This window comes from Solanum pennellii, chromosome 11 (assembly GCF_001406875.1).
Source record: "Solanum pennellii chromosome 11, SPENNV200".
NCBI lineage: Eukaryota > Viridiplantae > Streptophyta > Magnoliopsida > Solanales > Solanaceae > Solanum > Solanum pennellii.
In genome coordinates this window covers 32,659,061-32,666,211 of record NC_028647.1, presented here as the reverse complement: position 1 = coordinate 32,666,211, position 7,151 = coordinate 32,659,061, and the positions used below count along the sequence as shown (strand labels likewise).

The window sequence follows — 7,151 nt, the reverse complement described above, 5'->3', positions numbered from 1 at the left end:
TGATGGACTTGACATAAGGACATCCCAAAATGAGGGCTCAACATACGGGACCTCAACTAGGGAGCCTTCTTCAGCAAATATAGAGTCTTTTTCATTCATTCGTACGTACTTCATTTTCATTCGTTCGTAATATAGTGTAAACACCATATATACCTAGGATATAGTTTAAGACTTTCATCGGGTTCACTATGCAATGACCAAGAATAACCTAGTGTGATTACGTAAGTCTAGCTCACATCTTGATTATCCTATTCTAACACCTTTGGTATTATTCATTTCATTATGTGCATTACTTGAGGCTGACCTCATTCTTTCTTTGGGAACTTTAACCTTAACCGACCTAGATCATGTGAGCATCATGAAATCCAATTTTTAACCCCACACCGAAAAGAGGCGGAATCACCAGCAAAAGTGAACCAAAACATGCTAGCTTATATAGGGAATCTAACCATGCTAGAACCCTATATTGGAAGTATAGGTTCAAAGATTGGAGATATAAGAAAACGCATACCCGTCTGGACGGACAGTGTAATCTTATGAGAATTAAAACCTCTTCCTTCTCGAAAGAAGGAATCGGAACTCATAGCTAGTATAAAGTTCCATTACTTTCATCTCATACATCCTAGAAGTTGGCTTCTATCATGAGGCATCATAGCTCATTAGATGATTTCTCATCTCATCATTACGTATTAAGTGTGAATTGTCCTTACACTTACATATAGAGTGTGATTGAGACTTCTCTCTTAGTATTCAACACTCTCTGAGATGAGGACTTTTTGTGACCTAATGTAGGTGTAGGTACAGTTTATCTCACTTGGACTAGCCTCATACTATGGTGCCACCCTGTTCTCTTTTAACATCTATTTGTTTCATCTTTACTCACCTTTAATTATTTGTTCATCGTATAACATACATATTCTCTCTTGGAGTTTATATTGAGGGACATTGATTCTAGGCGTAGATACAACTTGTCTCCCTTGTTCTATTCCGTCCTCATGTATCCACTCTTTCCTTGCTTATTCATTGTTTTGTATATATATACTCTCTTAGAAATTTCATTTAGTTACACTAATTTTTAGGCATAGATGTAACTTATCTCACATGCACTAGCCAATAGTCATGTAGTCACTCTTTTCTTTACATATTACTATGAATTTATTCTTAACACTTTCTTTTGGAGTATGCTTGAGATTTGACTTTACATCATTCCACACTCCCCTTACGTGAATGTTCATTTCGTCATATGCCAATGCACTTGGCCTTTTTGTATGTTTCACAATGTTACTTAAACCTCGTAGTTCACATCATTTCATTACATACATCTTAGGTTCGAGTACTTTTAAATGTACGATGGACTTATGGATCCATCTGTACAAGCCATGAGGCTTCATTCATAATTCGTCTAACTAACTCATTCTTACCAAGGATTATGTGGTACAAGACTTATGCATCTTGTTGGTATGCCAAGATCTTGATTTCGATCTAAGAGGAAGCGTTCATTATTTATTTGTTCACGTAAGACTTATGTGTCAATACGAAATTGGTCAAAGGAACCCGATTTCGAATCCCTTGAGTAACACTTAAATTATATTAAACTTGGTATTTGCTTTTTTCAGATTTGGGGGACCCTAGGTCGATCCCCATCACCCCCATACTATTTTCTTTCTTTTCCCTCCGCTCTTTCTCGTTTAAGGCAAAGAGTTTGTGGGATCAATCCCCCACAAGCTCATTCTTTTTCTCTTAATTTTTCTTTTAACTTTCTTACCTATCCAAGAGGTTGTGGGTTCAATCCCCACTCACCTCATTTTATTTTTCTCCAAGCTCTCTCATTTATTCGAGAGGTTGTGGGTTCAATCCCCACTCACCTTATTTTATTTTTATCTTTTATTTTTCTTCTAACGCTCTCATCTATTAAAGAGGTTGTGGTTTAAATCCCCACTTACCTCATTTTATTTTTCTCCTAACTTTGACATCTATTCAAGAGGTATTGGGTTCAATCTCCACTTACCAAATTTTATTTTTCTCCTTTATTTTTCTCCTAACTCTCTCTTCTATTCAAGAGGTTGTGGGTTCAATCCACTCTCAACACATTTATTTTTCCGGAGACATACCTGAAAGGACTTCCCAAAGACTGAAAAATCATCCATGAATATCTCCATAAAATCTTCCATCATGTCATGAAAAATGGCCATCATACACATTTGAAAAGTCATTGGTGCATTGAAAACTCCAATCAACATGCATTTTCAAGCATATGTTCCATATGAACAGGTGAATGTGGTCTTTTCCTGATCTTCGGTGCAATCAAGATCTGATTGTACCCAGAATTCCCATCTAAGAAGCAAATACATTCTTTCCCTGCTAATTAGTCAATCATTTCATTAATGAGTGGAACACGGTAATGATCATTCTGGGTAGCATCATTTAGTTTCCGGTAATCCATACAAATATGCCACCCAATCACTATTCTATTAGAAATAAACTCATTTTTTTCATTCCTTAACACAATCATACCTCCTTTCTTGGGAACACATAGAAGCAGACTTACCCACTCGCTATAAAAGATCGGGTATACAATCCCAACATCTAACAACTTTATAACTTCCTTCCTTACCACTTCTTTGATTGCAGGATTGGGACAGCGTTGGTTTGCTTTGGGTTTGTGATCCTCTTCCATGTAAATTTTGTGGATACAGAACGTCGGATTAATCCCATTAATATCAGTCATCTTCCAACCAATTTCTTTCTTCCTTCTCTTCAATATCCTCAATGCAACCTCAACCTGCAAACCAAACAAATATGCAGAAAGTATAGCAGGCAAAGTTTTATTAGTACCCAAATACTCATACCTTAGGTGACGGTAGAATCTTTAGTTCCTACTAGGGAATTCTACTATAGATTGTTTTGGTGGAGGGCCGAACTCGCGATCTAATTACTTCACTTGAGTCCTACGAGTATCTACTAAAGCTAGATTTAAGCATGATTCAATTTCTTGAGCTTCAGTATCTCCCTCTAACTCATCACCCCCTATCACTTTCTCTAATGGATTTTCAAGAATAAGCACATGTGATTCTACTACGCAATCAACCACAGAAATAGCCGACAACTCTTCATAAATAGAAGGCAATGTTAAAGCGCGGTAGACATTAAATATTTCAACCTTGTCATGTGCCCTCATGGTTAGTTAACCAGCTTCTACATCAATCAATGACCTACCAGTGGCAAAGAAAGGTTGTCCCAAGAATAATGGGACTTCAGAATTGGGTTCAAAGTCTACAATCACAAAATCTATAGAAAAATTAATGAACCTACTTGTAGTAGCTTATTTTCTACCTCCCCCTCTGCCTAGCAATAGATATATCCACGAGTTAGAGAATAACAGTGGTTCTTTTTTCATTCCCCAACCCAAGCTTTTGATACAAAGATAAAGGCATCAGATTTATACTTGGCCCCAAATCACATAACCCCCAGGCATGAACACTTTTCCCAATAGTAAATTGCATAGTAAAACTACCCTGATCCTTTAACTTTTTAGGAAGTCTATGTTGGATCCTTAAGCTGCACTCCTCAGTTCAATTCATACTCTGTGAGCCTTCTCTTGCTCGCCACAATGTCCTTCGCGTATTTATCATACTTACCGAAGCTTTTATCTTCATTCTACTTATTTATCCTTTGTGGAAACGGAGGTTGTAACTTCTTTTGAGGCGTGGGTACCTAAACATTTGAACTTTTTACTACCTCTTCCACTTTCTTTTATATGGTTTTGCTTCAGTGTCTCTCTTCATTGGACGTATTTCCTCTTTTTTCATCCCTCTTCTAGTTCTTATCACATGCAGGCGCTTTGGGTTGGGCTCAGTATCACCACACAACTCATCTTGGGGACACAAGTTAAGAGAATTAGGCACTTGCGCAAATTATTTCTCTAAACTCATTTGGAACATGTGGATATTCCTGTTGTTCTCATCATGTTTATTTGTTCTAACATTTAACTTGGTCCCCATTTCAATGATGAGTTTTTTGAACAACTCCTCATTGGTCATCCAACTCTTGGTATACTTGGATTTTCACTTTGGTTGGGATATTGTTATTGCTGCCCAGCCCCTTTGTATGGTATAAATTTGCCCCTTGTGTCTGATTTTGGTTTTGGTTCCCTCCCCAGGAGAAGTTAGGATGCTTCCTCAAACTAGGGTTGTAAATATTACCATAATTTAGTTGGCCTTGTCCCCTTTGTGCATTTCCCATATAAATCAAAGAATTCGGGTTTGCCTCACATATTACAGCATCATGGGTTCCACAACCACATACCTCACACCAATTTGTTGTTTGTTGTATCATGTTTATTGGTGCTTGACTTAGAGTTAATTTTTTAAATTGTAAGGTCATGCCATGTTGCATTGCATATATTTTGGCATTTAAAACAGTAGGTTGGCCCACATCTAAAATCCCTGTAGCTATTTAGGTTGTGGTTCTAGACATTTCCCCTTCATACCCTTAGTTCCCTTCCGAAAATTTATCAAGCAAATAGAAGAATATTTTTATTGTTATGGATAGGGATTTTCCGCCTGCTGTACTATTAAGAAAAGCACGACAATTTTCTAAACCCTCAAATAAAGTGCGAGCAAATACCTCATTAGTTTGCATGTGCTATGGGCAAGCGTTGAACATATGTTTGAAGCGCGCCCATGCATGGTACATATATTCTTCATGTATTTGAGAAAAGTTTATTATCTCACCTCTCAGCTTAGAAGTTCTCTTAACTGGGTAGAATCGACTCAAAAAGTTCTTTGTTAGGCCATAATATGCAGCGAGGAAGTTTTTATGATTCGGAATCTACCCATTTCCTTGCGACTCCCAACAATGAGTATGGGGATAATGTGAGTCTCACATAGTCAGTTGAAACTCGAATTGGGATGTAGGTATCAGTAATCTCTATGAAGGTCCTAAGATGGAGTTGGGTATTTTCATGGGGTAGACTAGTATATTGACCATTGCTATGGAGGATTTGTACCATGTTCCTCTTTAATTCAAACCTACCCTAGGTGGAAGTTTCCTAATGCTAGATGCCAAATTGGCTGAGATTAAGACTACCACATCTGGCATTGGTCTTGCTGGAATGATCGAGACATGAGGGGGTCTTCCTATGTTTTCAAGATTTTCCAAATTTTTCAGAACCCTTGGGTTATTCACATCTTATGGATTGTCCTTATAACACTACCATGATTTCCAGGAGGTCCTAACCCTAATTTCCCTCACCCTAGGTTCAATTTTCTTCGCGGATGTCAAACTCTTTCAGGTTCGTTGTAAGGATCACCCAACTCTCCTTTTCAAGCCAGACCTAAAAATGAAATTCCTGTTGTTTCATTTAATAGAAAAAATATTTTTATAGTTTTAGGACTTGTTTGAGTCGTTACTCAATTTTTGAGAAAAATCAAGAAAACTATTCTTCCTATTGACTAAAACAGAAAATCAAATTGAAAGATATTTAAAGGGGTTCAGGGTTTTTATTAACATCTTAGGATTGTTTTAAAAGCATCTGTGACGTCCGCTTACTTGCCTTTATCCAACAACTAACTTGCTTGGCTAAAATAACATTATATTGATTTAAATCAAAAATTTATTTAGAATTTAATAAAAGTGAAATGTTAATATATTATCTAAGTGAATTATTAATCTCACAAATTTATATTATTATTTAAATCCATTTAATCATGCTCGATTTAGTTGAATCATTTAAAACAAAATAACTTTTTATGGGGATTTGGTTTCTTTAACCCTAAAACTAACGACAATTAATCAACCTAGCAAATAAGCGATAAACTCAAAAAGAGGGAGAGAGATTTGTGTCCAAATCCGGTTTCTGTCTGCCTAAATCCGTGATTGGACCCGTTTTATTTTGGGCTTTAGGCCTAATTCTTCACCTGTCCTAGAGATCTAAAAATATAATAATAACAATGAACAAAGGGCTTAAGCCCAACGCAACAATATGCATAATTCAAAGAAAAAATAAATTTGGGTTCTTATGGACCAGTATCTTCCACTTCCTCCACTTTAGTTTCTTTCATTTCGGGATATGTTCATCGATTTGTAGACTGACTGACTGCGAAAGGGATTTTGATTCGAGGTCCAATTAAAAAATCAAGGCGAGGAGTTGGAGTCTGTGATGCACTCAAATGGAAAAGATTTCATGCAAAGTGATAAACAAGTAAGAGGGTTAGCATCTATTTGCAACAAAGTTAACATAATTAATTCAGGATAATAGAGCTGGTAGATTTGGATTAGAAGTGAATAATCAAAGGCAAGAGAGAAATGCAATCCAAAAGGGCATGTTTGTCTTAGATTTCAACCTAAATCGCAAATGTAATGATTAAAATTTAAGAAATATTACAAATTTTTAAACAAACTAGACAACTAAAAATCTTTGTGAATATGAAAACTAAACTTATTCGTACAAGATAAGTTGTTTATTCTTGACTCATAAGAAAACTCAAACTATTATGACCACAACATATTTAGCAGACGAGCATGAGGTAGATTTCGAATGACCCCGAGTGAAGAAATTTAAGACATCAGACCAGGGAAGCTTATAAATGAAACCCATCACTTTATTGATCAAAAGACATGCTACAAAAAAACAAAAATTAGTCGACATGTTCAGCCAGCAAATGCATATTAAAAAAAAAACTATCCAATTTATATCCGCAATGCTAGTCAAGACACAAGCGTAATAATCAACCTACAACATGGTCAGAAAATGAATCCATTAGTGGGAACTAAAATTAGAAATTTAAACTAAAAGCACCAACTATAGACAATATAATGAGATTATACAACGACGGCTAGCCAATAGTAAACTCAACATGTAGACGTCTCGAAATTTTGCACAAAGAGCAACTTCACAAAAAGGAGATTAAGCTTACGCCTTTCAAAACTTAAATCATCCGCAAACTAATGAACAAACAAAACTAACATTTAACCATTCTTTATCAAAGGAAGATGAATGTTAAACCCGATTAAATAACATAAATATTTGTTTTAAAAACACAACAAACACAACTACGTGCATGACTTAAAACATAAAAAGGAATTAAGAGACAGAAAAATATACAAGCGACTAATTCATGGAACCAAATATATATATATATATATATATA

At 35.9% G+C, this 7,151-nt stretch overlaps 1 long non-coding RNA gene across 1 annotated transcript in view; it reads right to left on the bottom strand.

Annotated features, from left to right (window-relative positions):
* Positions 1 to 6,061: 6,061 nt before the first annotated feature.
* Positions 6,062 to 7,151, bottom strand: part of LOC107003517 — a 2,509-nt gene continuing 1,419 nt past the window's right edge. Inside the window, exon 2 of the long non-coding RNA XR_001454678.2 lies at positions 6,062 to 6,733. This is a non-coding gene — a long non-coding RNA (uncharacterized LOC107003517). The remainder of the gene's footprint in view (positions 6,734 to 7,151) is intronic.